Source organism: Delphinus delphis, chromosome 18 (genome assembly GCF_949987515.2).
Source record: "Delphinus delphis chromosome 18, mDelDel1.2, whole genome shotgun sequence".
Taxonomy (NCBI): Eukaryota; Metazoa; Chordata; class Mammalia; order Artiodactyla; family Delphinidae; genus Delphinus; species Delphinus delphis.
Genome location: NC_082700.1, coordinates 69,237,366 through 69,252,981, shown reverse-complemented (window position 1 = coordinate 69,252,981; position 15,616 = coordinate 69,237,366). Strand labels below are relative to the sequence as shown.

The 15,616-nt window shown below is 38.2% G+C and overlaps 1 protein-coding gene across 2 annotated transcripts in view; it reads left to right on the top strand.

Moving 5' to 3' along the window:
- The window catches only part of FGF14 (fibroblast growth factor 14), a 615,927-nt gene that overhangs the window by 594,111 nt on the left and 6,200 nt on the right, over positions 1-15,616 (top strand). The window lies entirely within an intron of this gene.

Here is a 15,616-nt window from a genome sequence, read left to right as displayed (position 1 = left end):
TCTTTCTTTCTTTTTTCCTTTTCTGAGAAGGTTTTTGTATCTCAATATGACTTCTTCTGAAATGAGGGAATCCTATGAAAGCTATACATATTCAGCCAGTCCCAGTGAGAGTCTATCACAAGGGCTGGCAAACTTAGTCTGTAAAGGGCCAGATGAATGTTTTAGGCTTGTAGGTCACACGGTCTCAATTGCTATACAATCAACTGCTGTTGTAACTCAAAAGTAGCCACAGGCAATATGTAAATTAGTGAGCTTGGCTGTGTGACAATAAAACTGTATTTGGCAGGCCTGCTTTGGCCTGGGGACTGTAGTTTGCTCATCCCTGATCTAGACATTCCATTTTTGCTTCCCCATCCTGGGCATGCACGTACTGTTCTTGAGCATTGTTGATACATATATCTTCCTTAATGCCTAAGTGCAAATTATTCGTACCGTGGAATTTATTAAGACATTAATGGGAGAACCTATGCAGATGCTGCAGATCTCTGTCCCTGGACTAAAATCCTCCTCTACCCTGAGTGAGTTATCTTTCTTTTTCATTTTGTAAATGAATAGACTTTATTCTTTTTTAGCAATTTTAGGTTGATAGAAAACTTGAGCAGAAAGTAAAGAGAGTTCCCATAAACCCCTTCCCCCCGCAAAAGTTTCCCTTTTTATTAACATCTAGCATTAGTGTGGTACAAAGATTACAATTGATGAACTGGTGTTGGTGTACTGTTACTCACTGAAGTCCATAGTTTACATTAGTATTTACTGTTTGTGCTGTGCCTCCTATGGATATTGACAAATGTAGGACATATACAACGACATGTACCACTACAGAATCATACAGATGATTTCACTGCCTTCGAAGTCCTCTGTGCTGCACCTCTTCACTCCTCCCCCTACAGCCCCTGCAAGCCACTGATCTTTTTATTCACTCCATAATTCTGCCGTTTCAGGAATGTCACAGAGTTGGAATCATACGCTATACAACCTTTTCAGATTGGCTTCTTCTACTTAGTAATATGCATTTAAGATAACCCATGGCTTCATAATTTCTTTTGATCACTGAATAATATTCCACTGTATGGATTTCCCACAGTTTGTCTATACATTCATTTATTGAAAGCCACCTTGGTTGCTCCGAATAGTTGGAAATTACGAATAAAGTCTATGCAGGTCTCTCTGAGGATGCAAATTTCACCTCATTTGGGTAGACAGCAAGGAACGTGATTGCTAGATCATACGATAGGTTCTCTTTTTATTTATTTTATTTATTTTTATTTTTTTGATGTGGACCATTGTCAACGTCTTTATGGAATGTGTTACAATATTGCTTCTGTTTCACGTTTTGGTTGTTTTGGCCGTGAGGCATGTGGGATCTTAGCTCTCCGACCAGGGATCCAACCCGCACCCCCTGCCTTGGAAGGCGAAGTCTTAACCAGTGACGGCCAGGGAAGTCCCCAGTTATCTTTTAAAACACAATCTCAGCACCTCATCCATTTTCTTGAAAATCTCTGGGGCTCATCTTTGCTGATCAGAAAGTCACAACCCCACGGCATGGCCAGTGTGTATCCCAGCTTCACGTCACCACACGGACCTTAGCTTCCAGCCACACTGGTCTAAGACTCCTACCTCAAGGGGCTTCTCATAATTTCTAGAAGGCAGTTCTTTTCCTTCCAAGTGGGATGCTTTTTCTCTTTCTTCTTCACCTTCACAAACTCCGATTCACCTTTCAAAAGCAGTTATACTCCAATAAAGATGTTAAAAAAAAAACCCAAAACCTATAGCTAAATAACATCATGTTTCAAAAGCTTGTCCCCTTCTCCAAGGCAGGAATAGCTATTTCCTCTTCTAGACTGCCTCTTATGTCTTCAGCACAGCATGGGAAGCTCCGTATCGTGATTGCTAACGTAATATTGATCCCCTCTACTAAAAGGAAATTGAAACTCCTGAAAACACACACACACACACACACACAAAGCTACTTAAGGGAAACAAGTTAAATAAAACATTGTGGAAAATTACCCTCTAAATATTTGAAATAATGTTCTATAAAAGGACAGAAAGAGAAAAAAAAAAAAAAAAAAAAAAAAAAAAAAAGGACAGAAAGTACTATGTACACTTACGTTATACACGTAAGCTTTATTTTGCCCAAGAATACAGAACTGCAGTGTTTGACCTTTCAAAAACAGCAATAAACACACACCAAATGTCATCCAGTTCCACAAGCAAAAAACCTACACACTTTGCTTGACACTCCTTCTCCCTTAGCTGCCAGGTACAATCACAGGGTACTGACTATTTGACCTCCTAAATATTTCCTCAGTCTGCGCTCTTCTCTCCACTCCACTCCACTACCAAAGTCTTGCCTGGTATTGCGGTAGACAGACCAGCATTCTTGCATCCAAACTGGCTCTCTTTTCCATTCTTCACACTTTAGCCAGAGTGGTCTTTCCAAATGCCTACCCGATTGTGACATGCTCTGCATAAAAACTTTTAACGTTCTCCCAGTGTTTCTATGGAAAGACCTAAACTCTTAACGTGACTATCTAGTTTGGCACGTGGTTAGCACACAGATCTCAACTCCTACTGCTGTCTCCTTCACACTCTGCATTCCAGTTTTGGTCTTCTTTCTGTCCTCCAAATGGTCTGTCTCTGCTTCTGCCCCAGGGCCTTTGCACATGATGTTGCCCTCTGCAGGAATACTCTTCACCCCTCTCTAGGCCTAGTGAACTCATGCTGATGTTGTAGACCTCAGCTCCGATTTGAATGTTTTTCCGTACCAACTCAGGCTAGGTCAGACATGTTTGTTACGTGTTCTCATGGAAATCATTCCTTTTCTTGTAGGAACTTGTCTTATTTTGTAGTGATATGATCAGTAGTGTAAATAATTGTCTCCTCCCCTAGACTTTATGCCCCAAGAGTACCAACTATATCTTTTTTCTTTTTTTTTTTTTTTTGCGGTACGCGGGCCTCTCACTGTCGTGGCCTCTCCCGTTGCGGAGCACAGGCTCCGGACGCGCAGGCTCAGCAGCCATGGCTCACGGGCCCAGCCGCTCCGCGGCATGTGGGATCTTCCCGGACCAGGGCACAAACCCGTGTCCCCTGCATCGGCAGGCGGACTCTCAACCACTGCACCACCAGGGAAACCCTATATCATTTTTGCTCATTGTTTATATCTCCAGATCAAGGACAGTCACTGGCAAGTATATAATGTCTAAAATTCATGCATTTATTTAACCAATAAACAATGCATAAATAAATGCATGAACTTTAGATATTATTAAGTATAGAATAATGGAAACATGTTTCCATGTGTTCGCAGTATTCAAATTTATTATGTAATATCTGGGGCAGAATGTTTAGTATTCATTTAGTATTAGTATTATTTATAATTAATATAATTCTTTCCATTTCATAGTGTTATATTCTCAACCAACAACCTGAAAGTAAAACCATTTAATTCATTAATGCCTGTAAAATTTCATAATACAACATGAAAATAATCCAGTGGCAATTAGACAATTAAATCCATGGCAGAATTGAGCTTCATGGTGACAGCTTCACCTGGGTAGAGTCATTTAGCCAATAGGTTGATGTTTTTCCTCTCCCCAGTCACTCTTCTTCCCAGGAAGTGTTGCTATTGCCTCTTTTCTTACTTTCCTGACCTTTCTCTTCAGTGTTCCATGTTTGTCCTTTTGTGTTAACCTTTGGAATTATCGAACAGCTTGCAACCAGAATCTGGGAAGTCATGGCCAATGTGTTTCTAGCTAATAAAGCAAAATCAAAGGAAAGCAATCCTCAGGTTATCATTTCAGCACCACATGGGCTTCCTCTGTATGCCACACGTTCAGTGTTGATGATGATTCCTTTTCTTTTTTTTCTTTTCGTTAGTGTTAGTGATTCTTTATCAGATACTGACCTCTTTTATCCCAGTAAGATGATTTATTTGATATTCTGGGGGAAAAAATTAAACCTCTTACATTTGGTTCATATTTTCAACATTGTTATTATTAATAATTACTTGCTCAGTAGCAGCAGTATGTACATAAAATACCACATGGATAGAAAGAAAAACATCTTAATCCATTCCTTATGAGGACCTATGCTCTCAGAGATGTAAAATCATCATCGATGACATGGGATAATGCTGTTCTTCTTGAAGCATTTTTAACAGCATTATTAAATCAAACAAAATATATGTGAATGGCCTTTGAAAATCGTAAAGCTCAATACAAATTAATATTATTCAATGAATATGGCATTTTAGGAATATTGTAGAACCTACTTGTACTTCCTTCATTTTTCTATGGAAGCTTGCATTTTATAGGTTGGATAAATGGATGGTTTTGATTATCTATTTGGTTTTGGTTTTGTTTATACAAATAAGTGGTTTTGACTGGGTACGTTTTTATTAGGAAAAATCCACAATGCAAACACACACAAAAAAAGCTTTTATGGAAAGTTCTAACTTAAAGTGGAGCTTAAAGAAAAGAAAGTAGAAAAAGCTTGTAGATGCATGTAGAAATAGGCCTAAGGAGAGAAGCATGCAGAGCTGTAAAAATAGTTTTAAAACATAGTTCAAGGAGTTAGGCGGAAGAAAAAAACTGATGAAAACAAGCCCATGTTCACTCATAGAATTTGGCAAAGTGGAAGTCACAGTTAAATATTTGGCATTTTTATATTCAGTTTCTCAAGATAACACGGGCCAAAACTTACAAGGAGATGAAAGAAAACGTTGATAAAGGAAGATAAAGCAACCAGACTCAGTTTGGGTAGGCATGGTAAAATACTGAATTGATCTAACTACAAAAACTAACAAACTTAATGTTTTTGCACAGCAAATTCTGCTCTTGTTTTGGCTAACAAAAAATTCTAGTGCAATATGAATTGAAAATGTTTGCTACTGTATGTGATAATATCTTGGTCTGGTTAAATATAAAAGAGCTGAATATTTTCTGCAGCATTTGTTCCACTCAGGAAATCTTTGTTGCATCACCATTCCCCACTCCCACCATCACCACCACCATTAGTACCCTGATGGCTAAGAACACAGGTTTTTTTTGGTTTTTTCCCCCAAAGCTTTAGAATCCCTTAATTATGCACTCATTTCTTAAATGCTATCTCCCTTGATTTCTTCCTTCTATTTCTGGTATATGAAATGTCTGAGGGACCTAGACCAGGTAGAAGGTCACACCAGATCAAGTCCTAATCCAAACTCAACACTCAAGAGACATTAGGGAAATGGAATGAAATGGAAAATAAAATAAACACTAATATGGCTGATAATTTTAAGTAATTTATCCAGTGGATTTAATCATCTTTTCTACTCCTTCCTTGAGGGTCATTCATTGGAGAAATTTTGTTCTGGAACTATTTTACTTCTCTTGTGGTTGCCCTGCCTGTTGTCAAGCCACATTTCCTGTCTTTGATTCCGTTTTAGAGTTATGTATACTAGACTGACCAGGTATATAACCAGTGAGGTCGAGCCGAGGTCAAAACCTCAGACAGCCTAGGATCCATTCCTGCGCTGCCACTTACTAGCTATATAAATTCTCACCAAGATACTTAACTTTAGCATCATACTTTGTTAAAAGGAATAAAATGAGGTAATTTGTGTAAGGCATTTAGCATTGTGACTGGCTTACATTAATTAAAAAAATAATAATTGCCACTAATTCTCACTTTAGTTCTCCTTTAATTAGATTTATAGTCACATCCAACCCTATATATAATAGAGCGATGGTCCCTAGACTATTTGTGGTGAAGGATAGTATTTTTTTAAATTTTCCAATCTTTTGCAGAGATATACTTTCAGAAAATATAATCAAATTAAGTTACTAGAAAATATTTTAAGTACAAAATAAAAGTCCAGAGTTTTTATTTTTATATTCAACAGTTAGTAAAAATACTTTGTTAAATTGCTATAGAAGTTTATAAGTGTTCTTTGCTCAGTTTTGTACTTGTTTCATTGCAGACCAGAAATAAATAAATTGTAGATAGGTACCAGTTCGTGGATCATGCTTTAGCTATTACTATGATGTGGACTGTGCAGTAGACTTTATTATTTACCTTTTGAATGAGGTAACCTCATTTCTAAGATGTTCAAATGCTTACTGGTATTATCATGCTTAGTGTGTGTGTGTGTATATATATATATATATATATATACAAATTCAACTTTATGTAATACGTGTGCTGTAACAAAACTACACGTCACTAACTGAATCTGAAAAATCCTTAAAATAAAGGATGAAGTAATGCTAACACTCTGACTTCGAGACATTTACTAATCTTTGATGAAGCCTCTGAGAGGCTTCATCAGACCAAGAAACTCTTTGCATATTACAGTATGCATCTGCTATTATCATGACATTATTCACTCTGATTGTTCAGAAAATTATTAAAAAGTCATGGCAGCAGTTCTCCTGGGTTTCATCACATACATCCAGTCTGATTCCTTTCACATAAAGCACTATCAGTTTTATGTTTCTCTTTTAGGCAAAGTTATATACAATTGACCCTACACATGTCGGAGAAGTCTTCTGTTGAGGACTTGATGTATGACAAAACACCAGAACACATTTGATCTAAGAGCTCAGTTTTTAATCACGAGACGCCCCACCATGACATCGTCATCCCATTCCAACCTTTCCCTGGGGAATATAAGACTGCAGTGAGTTAGAGGGGTGGTTGGCAACAGAGGGTAGCCAACTCAGTTTCTGTTTTGTTCAGCGTTTCTTTAATTGATCAGTGGGGAGGGGAAGGAAAGTACAGCTTGGTAAAGGGGAGAAGAGATTCATGTTGAGTACTCCTATGTATTCTTGTTTCTTGTTTTTTTAAACTCTTTTAATAACATACTTTTTCCTCTTTAACAATTATATCCTAAGACATGTGACACTTTTGCCAAGATGACAGCATATGTCATTCATTACTGTTTTCCATCTGTGTTTGTTTTCATATGTAGTTACATGTAGATAAAGAGCAGCTGTATAAGGTACAGTTTTAACTGAATAATAATTCAGTTGAATTAATTATCTGTATCGGTTATCAATTCCTTAATGACACCATGTAGCAAACAATGAGTGCTGAAGCAGCCTATAGCAGTTAAGTGTATTAATGCTTGTGCATCTGGAGTCATATGGAGATCGGCTAGGTGGCTCTGTAGATCTTGGTAGGACTTGATCACCTGTCTGGAAATAGACTAGTTTAGGTTGGGCAACTTGGCTGTGTTCCACGTGTGTCTCTTCTCCGGCAGGCTAGCCCAGGGGTGCTCTCAGGGCAGTGGATGAGTCTGAGAAGACAAACCCATTTGTACAAGTGCTTGTCAAGCCTCTGCCTCCTTCACCTTAGCTCATAGTGGGAAGACACGTCACATTACATGCAAGAGAGCTTTGATCCAGGGAGGGTGAAGAATTCAGGCCATTTTTTGCAATTGATCACATATCTAAAAAAGTGCATCTCTTCCATTGAATGACAAGTGAGTAGGAATAGTTAAATTATTCATCTTGATGAAAATAAATGTACTTGGGCAAGTTAGTTAAACCCTCTGGGCTCAGTTTCTTCATTTCTAAAATGGGGATAATAATAGTACCAATCTCACAGGATTATAGTGCAGAATAATTAGTTGATTAGGTAAATGTGTAGAACAGTGCTTGGTAGAGACGTATGCACAGTCTGACTGTTAGCTGTAGTTATTAACATTATTATTATTACCATTATCATCATCATTATTATTTTGAGGCATCACTGTTAAGCACTGACAAATTGTAAGAATGGTATGTGGTTGTATTAATACTTTCTTAAGCATATTTATTTTGTGATTTTTTTGCTAATATTTATAGCACTGATACCATCTGTTCATGTTACAAGCATTATTATTTTAGGAATTACACATGTCTATATTCTAGAGAAAACAGATTTAACATTATAGAACTAGTTGGCACATGTTTTAATTATAATCTTAAAGCTTCTTATTTAAAGATATACTGCAAGTACTTTATATTTTTGCTTCCATCTCCTTGCTTTAATAAATTTTATACTAATTTTAAGATGGTAGAAAGCTTATGAATAATGCCAATTTATTTGATATTTACTAAAATTTTGTGATCATATATTGATATCAATTTGTTCTGTATGATAACAGGAACATATACCAATGCTTCCCAAGCTCTCATATGCATACGAATCACCTGGGGTCTTGTTAAAATGCAAATTTTGATTCTATAGGTCAGCCGTGGGGACTGGAAATCTGCATTTCTAACAACTTCCCAGGTGAGGAAGTTGCTCTTGATCCCTGAATACCACGTTTTAAGTAGCAATGACATATTTAAGATTATATATATGTATGTATAATATATATAAAAATATATATATTTACATTAAATAAAATAAATTACTTAATATGAATCATAACAAATAAAAGTTGTTCTTGCCACAATTGTTTAAAAGCATAATGTCATAAAAAGAAAATACATATTAAATATAACATAATAAATTAAAATATAATATTTAGTAAATGAAATAATATGTCTAAAGATATATATATCAAACATCTCTAAATGTCAAATAAGGTCTTTACTGGCGAAACAAAGCCTTCATTTACAATTTTGTTTCCCCAGAAACTAAGTAACAGCTTCTGGTCCTATAAATACAGGGACTTGTGGAGACTGTTTTGTTGGTGGGAATATACTCAAAATCACTGGGTCCTATAATCAAATAAAAGCTGCCTCTTAAACATGTAAAACATTATACTTTTTTTCTTCCTGTGGGCATTAGTCACAGCCTGATACTGTACACATTTGATTATGTAGAATTTCAGATAAATAAAATGCATTAGTCAACTAAATTTTCTACGTTTGAGCGTTAACTACAAATTATTTTTTGTTTCAAAATTCATGACTATAAAATCTTTCAAAAGGTCAGAATATTCTTCCCTTTATATGTAATCTTAAGAGTGTTCTGTACTTCTTTTTTAAAAAACTGGGTAGTGTCAGAACAGTATCATTAAAGGATATAATTAATTTTATTTTATTTTTTTAAATATTTATTTGTTTGTTTGCTTTGGCTGCACTGGGTCCCAGTTGTGGCAGACTCATAGTTAGAATATAAATTTGTCTGGAATGCTTCTTTTTATGTTTTCCCTTCGAAACGGTGGTGGTGCTGGTTTACAGGTTTACTAGGCAAACCTGTAGATATTAACCAAACATAATTTTCATGTAGTTGTAGATAAAAACAAAAGAGATGTAGCAACTAAATGGAATTTGTGGACTACTACGTAGCTAACTACTTTTACAGGAAAGCCCAGGCTCATAACACACCATAAAGGCTTTTCCAGGGATGAAACTCTGATGAAAATGCTGATTCAAATTGTATGCATTTGTATACATGAACATAAGTGCAATCCAAGCTTAATTTGGGAATATTTGAAACTAGATTAACAACCTTAGATCACAGTTGACAAAATTTTTTAGCAAAGGACCATACAGTCAATACCACAGTTTTTGCAGGTCATACAATCTCAACAACTCTCCTCTGCACTTTGTAGCATGAATTTGGCCATGGATTGTAGTTTGCCGACCACTGGGTTCGATTCTCAAGGTCACTGTTAGCTATTAGGTTATGATTATGCCGAATTATCTGGGTTTATGGCTTATTTATTGGTTACAAATTATGGAACATGGGTCCTCTATTCTCTCCACCCCCTCCTCTCATCCTAAACTGAGAAGCCCTGCTTGGTGCATGCAAATGGCCCATCACAGTATTTTCTTAAACAAAGACATTTCCCTCAGAAGAGGAATTCTGCTGCTACTGTTAAGATAATAAGTACACCACAGATGGTCCTTTCATTTCAAAACAACCACAACATAAAAGGAGATATGAAATTTTTGTTTAATTGTTGTGTTTTTCTATTCTGTTATTTGATGATTTAGTTTGGCAAAGTTACAAACTAATATTTAAGCTTCTGCTGGAACTCAACTGCTGTTGATTTCTGTTGTGATGGTGTTGGTGGTTCTAAGTATAGGCTGGGCAAGAAGAGAAAAAGACACATCAAGCTCCTTATCTATTTCATTTTGGCAGTTTCAAAGAGTTTATATTTGAGCTTAAATTTAAATAAGTCTTCTCATATTACCACTGCCAGTTTTAGAATGTTTCACTGGCACAGTCGTGGTATGACTCAAATAGATAAATACCATCAGTTAGGTTAGGGCTGCGTTGGTAAGCCACCTGGGGTTCCTTCTTTCTTTAGTACTTTTCTTGCCACTCTACATTGGAGGTCTCACACTGGGTGCTCAGGGGTCCACCTCAGACCATTGGTCTGTGCTACACTGAAAAACAAGAACAAAGAAATAGCCGCCACCATACAAAGGAGATTTTTATCCAGAAATCTGGATTTTTTACTTCCTTTGAAAAACCAGGCAGAAATTTTGCAGATCTAAGGTTTTTATTTTCCCATGAGAACCGTCACCCTTTCTGCCATTCTGTCCATCCCCTCAGCTCTGAGCCTGAGTAAGGGGCATTTATCCTCACATGGTGCTGTGTTGGGCTGCAGCCTGCAGGCCTGCAAGCCCTGTACTTGCTCAGCTTCTAGACCTAGGAAACAGCCCGGGAGTCAGTGATAGAGAAATCAATGGTTTAATGGACAGGGGGAATCTTACACCTCTGAAGCAAGATCCTGGAGCCAAACCCCACGGTGTTTGGCAAATGGCAGGCAGGAAGGGCAGCAGTCTTTGCCCCCTGGGGGGAGGGGGAGGTTACCAGTTATAGGGGGAATTGACATTCGGTTGGCTCATCTGTTACCAGGGAAACTAGCAGAGGGGCATGCCTCTCCCTGCCCCTTTGATAAGCTATCAGGGCGGAGATGTTTTGATCTAAAGATTAGAACAGTCACTAGCTGGGACAGGGGCAAGTACGTAGGAAGGTCAATCAGGTGAGTAGGGTGTAGGTGAAGCAGGCCCTGGTCCAGGGGGGAATGTCCTGAGAGCAGGAAAGCAGCCATCTTGGGGGGCCTGATCATAGAGGCTAGGTGCTCTGATGCCGCCAGCCTGCTTCACTCTCGTATCTGCCTGGTCAGTATAGGCATTTGAGTTTGTGGCTCCAGCCACAAAGCTGATCTCTGGGGACCTCATCAATTACTTTTTTTTTTTTTTTTTTTTTTTTTTTTTGCGGTACGCGGGCCTCTCACTGTTGTGGCCTCTCCCGTTGTGGAGCACAGGTTCCGGACGCGCAGGCTCAGCGGCCATGGCTCACGGGCCCAGCCGCTCCGCGACATGTGGGATCTTCCCGGACCGGGGCACAAACCCGCGTCCCCTGCATTGGCAGGCGGACTCTCAACTACTGCGCCACCAGGGAAGCCCATCAATTACAATTTTTCCAATCCTACCTATGGGACTATTCACTTCATCTATCCCTCTAAAGCATATTGTAGAATTCAAACACAAAACTATGACTCTATCAATTGTACAGTTATTATCAAGAGCATTTTTGCTTGGGTTATGTGTGTTATGTTTTCTTTATTTGGTCAAAGTCACATTTTCCTTGCAAGGAAATACCTTGTAGAAGTTAGTGCCAAGAAAAAGAAAAGATTTTCTCTCTTTAATAATTTGTATTACATAAAGCCTTTCTCTTTTTGTCTCAGCTACCAGGAAGTTCAGAACTCAGTTTAATAATGTGTCATAATTCTGGTGGTATTTCTCTCCTTATTTTATGCGCCCTTGATTATTAAATTAATACTAATTACTAACATGAATACACAACTGCACATGTCCTACAAACAGTTTTCAAGTCCATTTTGCAGGAGATTGGGCTTCAACACATCAGTATATAATAAGTGTTACTAACTTCTCAAACCATCCTCCACAAAGACAACAGAATATAAAACACTAATCAGACTATATTATCATTCCCTTGCTTATTCAAGAACTCTGCATATCTACCTCTTGCTTATAATAAGAAGTCTAACCTGTTTATCAGAGTGCCCAAGACCCTTTATTACATTTCTGTAACCTAGCACATCATTCTGCACTTCGGTCCTCACAGAGTCCCAGTAATGGACTAATGATAGTTTTCCAAATGTATCGTGGCATTACCCACATCTTGTCCTTCACAGTACCATTTACCCCACGTATAGTCCCTCTAGGAAGGTAAGTTTACCACAGCAAATACTGCACTGTACTAGCATTTTTAAGCACAAAAATTTTAATAAAATTCTTCCAGGAAGAATCCTGTTCATTTTGTATATGTTCATTTTGGTACATCTGAGGCTGAGCCCAACAGTTCATACAAAATTGTTCTCACTGACTAATCATTTAACTAAACTGGTTTGCAGAATTGTTGATAGAATTGAAATAACTGATACAGGGTTATTTTTGACTATAAATAATGGAAAGCCTTTTTAGAATAAATATTGAGTGCTTACTATATGCCAGGTCCTCTTCTAAATATGTAACGCGTATTGATTCACTCAATTCTCCCAACCACCATATTATCCTATGATTTTTGTTCCCATTTTAGAGATGAGGAAACTGAAGCCCAGGGATTAAGTCATTTTCCCAAGGACTCACAGCCAGGAAGGAGTGGGGTCAGGGTTGACCCCAGGAGGTCTGTTTCCACAGATGACATTCATAGTCACCCTGTCTGCCATTTGCAGATTGAAAGTCTATTTGTCCCTTATGACAGCAAATAAGTAGTAACCAATCTCAACTTCCATTAGTCCTACCAGTTCTCATGAGAATGATGGGATTATTTTGAACTCCAATATTTCATGAGCAGATTGTATTCTTGAAATGTCTAGAGAAGTCTAGCAAAAAGCATTAGACAATAGTAACTTTGAATGTAGTGTGTATGCATGTAAGTATGTGTATGCACATTAATTATTTAACCAAGAATAAAGAAGGGTGAAAAAGTACCAGCCAGTCTCCACCATCACAATCACCTGAAGGCAGTGGCTCTCACTGTGGAAGACAGAATCACCTCCCTCTGAAGTTACTGGCACAGCTTGTAGAAAGGGGATGTGTTATTGACTTGCTTGGAGTCTTAAGATGCAAACATTTGATTTAAAAAGACTTAGTGACAGAGACATACCTAACGACTTCTTCCACATCAAGGGTCTTCATTCTCATTCATATTCAACTTAGTCAATTTAGAGTAGAGACAATACACTTCTAATCGCTGATGGTAAGGCAGGCAGCATCCTCCATGTTTCGTACATTACGGCAGGGGGGATCCGTTGATTATAAGGAAGGGTTGATCACCCTATGGACCTGCATTTCCAAAGCTGGAGGCCTTCCTGTCTCGAGATTAAGGTCAGTCTTCAGTGGTCCTCTTAATAAGGTAAGGCTCTGGGCAGAGACCTGATATCTTAGTCAGCAGGTGCCAGCTCCTCTCCCCACTGAGTGACGTACTGGGTCAGCCTTTACCATACCCACTCCCAGCTGATACTAAGACCGGTTTTAACTAGTATTAATCAATAATATGCTTAGCTGCCTTGGCTTGTCTCAATAAAAAGACAAAGGACGTGCCAAAGTCTAATCTGTTTGTCCTAGAAGGTACACGCTCAACCAATATCTTATATTTATGAGTCTTAGAGCATTCCATTTTATTTTCCTCACCACAAATGTATGAACACAGACCCTTTTATCAGTCTTTCCTCTGAAGTAGGGCCTGGAGACTGACTCACCGAGACTATCATTTATTAGTCAGAGAACTAATAGGAGGATATTTGGAGAAATAAAACTTTGCGGAAGACCGGAATATTTATTTGGATGGTATCTAATTCAAACCTGAGGTAGCATCATCTCGAAGAAATGAAGGTCTACATAAATTCCTTTGGGAGGGGGCTAAACCTGTCTTCTGGCTGTTTTAATCTCATCAAATTAATAACTGGAACTATCATCTTTGTCATAAAAAGCACCTGCCATTAACAAAACCTGTTCCCCTTGGAAAACATTTAACTTTCAGTGAATTAAAGTTATGGGGCACTCTCAATAAATTGCATCCTGCAGTTAACACTCTCATGGGAAATACTGAAAGAACATTTCTACAGACAATAATGTCACATTCCTTATTATGGCTAGCATAACTTTAACTCTTAAAGGTTTTATATTTTTAGACCCTAAAGGATATGTTTTTCAGAATGTGTATAGAAAATAACTTTTTTAAAAGAAAAACAAAAGTTACTATTTTTTGTAGTCATAAAAATCTATTAAGGTGAAAAAAAAATTAACTACCTGATATTTTTAAAAAGATAATGACAATAAAGTTCTGTTTTGCCTCTGTATTTCATAAACATGGACGAGCACAGTGTTGAGCCTATTTAAAATAGCCACAAAAACTAGTTAAGTGACTTCCATGGTCTGTAACTAGGAAGGCTGAATTTTAAAATTATTTTTCACAAAGGTCTATCTGAAATGCCTTTGTAGGTTAAATTTTAGAAGTATGTAAAACTCATCTATGAATATTTGTGTTATTAATGATAACCATAAGGTAGCAAGCTTTGTGTTATTCATCAATCAGTGTAGATAATGGCTTTGAGAGTCGTTAACTCATTGTACTCGTTCCAAAATTTCTTTTTTTTTTGGCTGCGTTGGGTCTTCGTTGCTGCGCTCGGGCTTTCTCTAGTTGCAGCGAGTGGGGTCTTCTCTTTGTTGTGGTGTTCCGGCTTCTCGTTGCGGTGGCTTCTCTTGTTGTGGAGCACGGGCTGTAGGCGCGTGGGCTTCAGTAGTTGTGGCACGTGGGCTCAGTAGTTGTGGCTCACAGGCTCTAGAGCACAGGCTCAGTAGTTGTAGCACACGGGCTTTGTTGCTCCGCAGCATGTGGGATCTTCCCGGACCAGGGATCAAACCCGCGTCCCTTGCATTGGCAGGTGGATTCTTAACCACTGTGCCACCAGGGAAGCCCTCCAAAAATTTTACTCAGGGCAGCTGTTGATGATTCTCTTCAAGAGTTCCAGGGGGACTCTGAACCATGGATTAGGTCGTGATTTTGAGCTCCTGTCACTGCGACCAGCTAACATGACACCTGGCCTCTGCTCCAGGGGCTAGTTTGTATGCCAGCTGATTGTCAGGGACTTAGTTTGAGGTGTCAGCTTGTCTCTTTGTAGGTAAAATGTATCACCCTGTAATATCAGTGACCTAGTGAACAACTGGCAACAGGGTATCATGTAATTACTCCTATGGAAATATTGAAAGTAGGCTATACCTTACACGTATATTTTATTTTGTTTAGTTTGTTGTGAGTACAGGATGCTACTTTATCCTGTTGTTTCTGTTTATACTCTGGTTGAATTGTATTCTGTTAAACTGAAATTATTTTGAGTTTGCTCCTGTATTCTAATTTCTAATTAAAGGACATCCATACTTTTGCCTATACACACACACACAAACACACACACACACACACATACATGTATATGTGTGTGTGTGTGTGTGTGTATATTCCCGAAAGTAGCAACTTCTTCTCTATTCACTGTATGTTGATAAATGTATATGGACAATTAATACCTGCAGGAAGAGGTACATCTGGCCATCCCTGCCCAAGGGCTGACTCGTTGGCCATTGTGGGCAAGTTTATGGAAGAAGGAAGAGGAAGCATGAGGAAGCTCCCATTCCTTCCTCTAACTTTCATTTCTTCC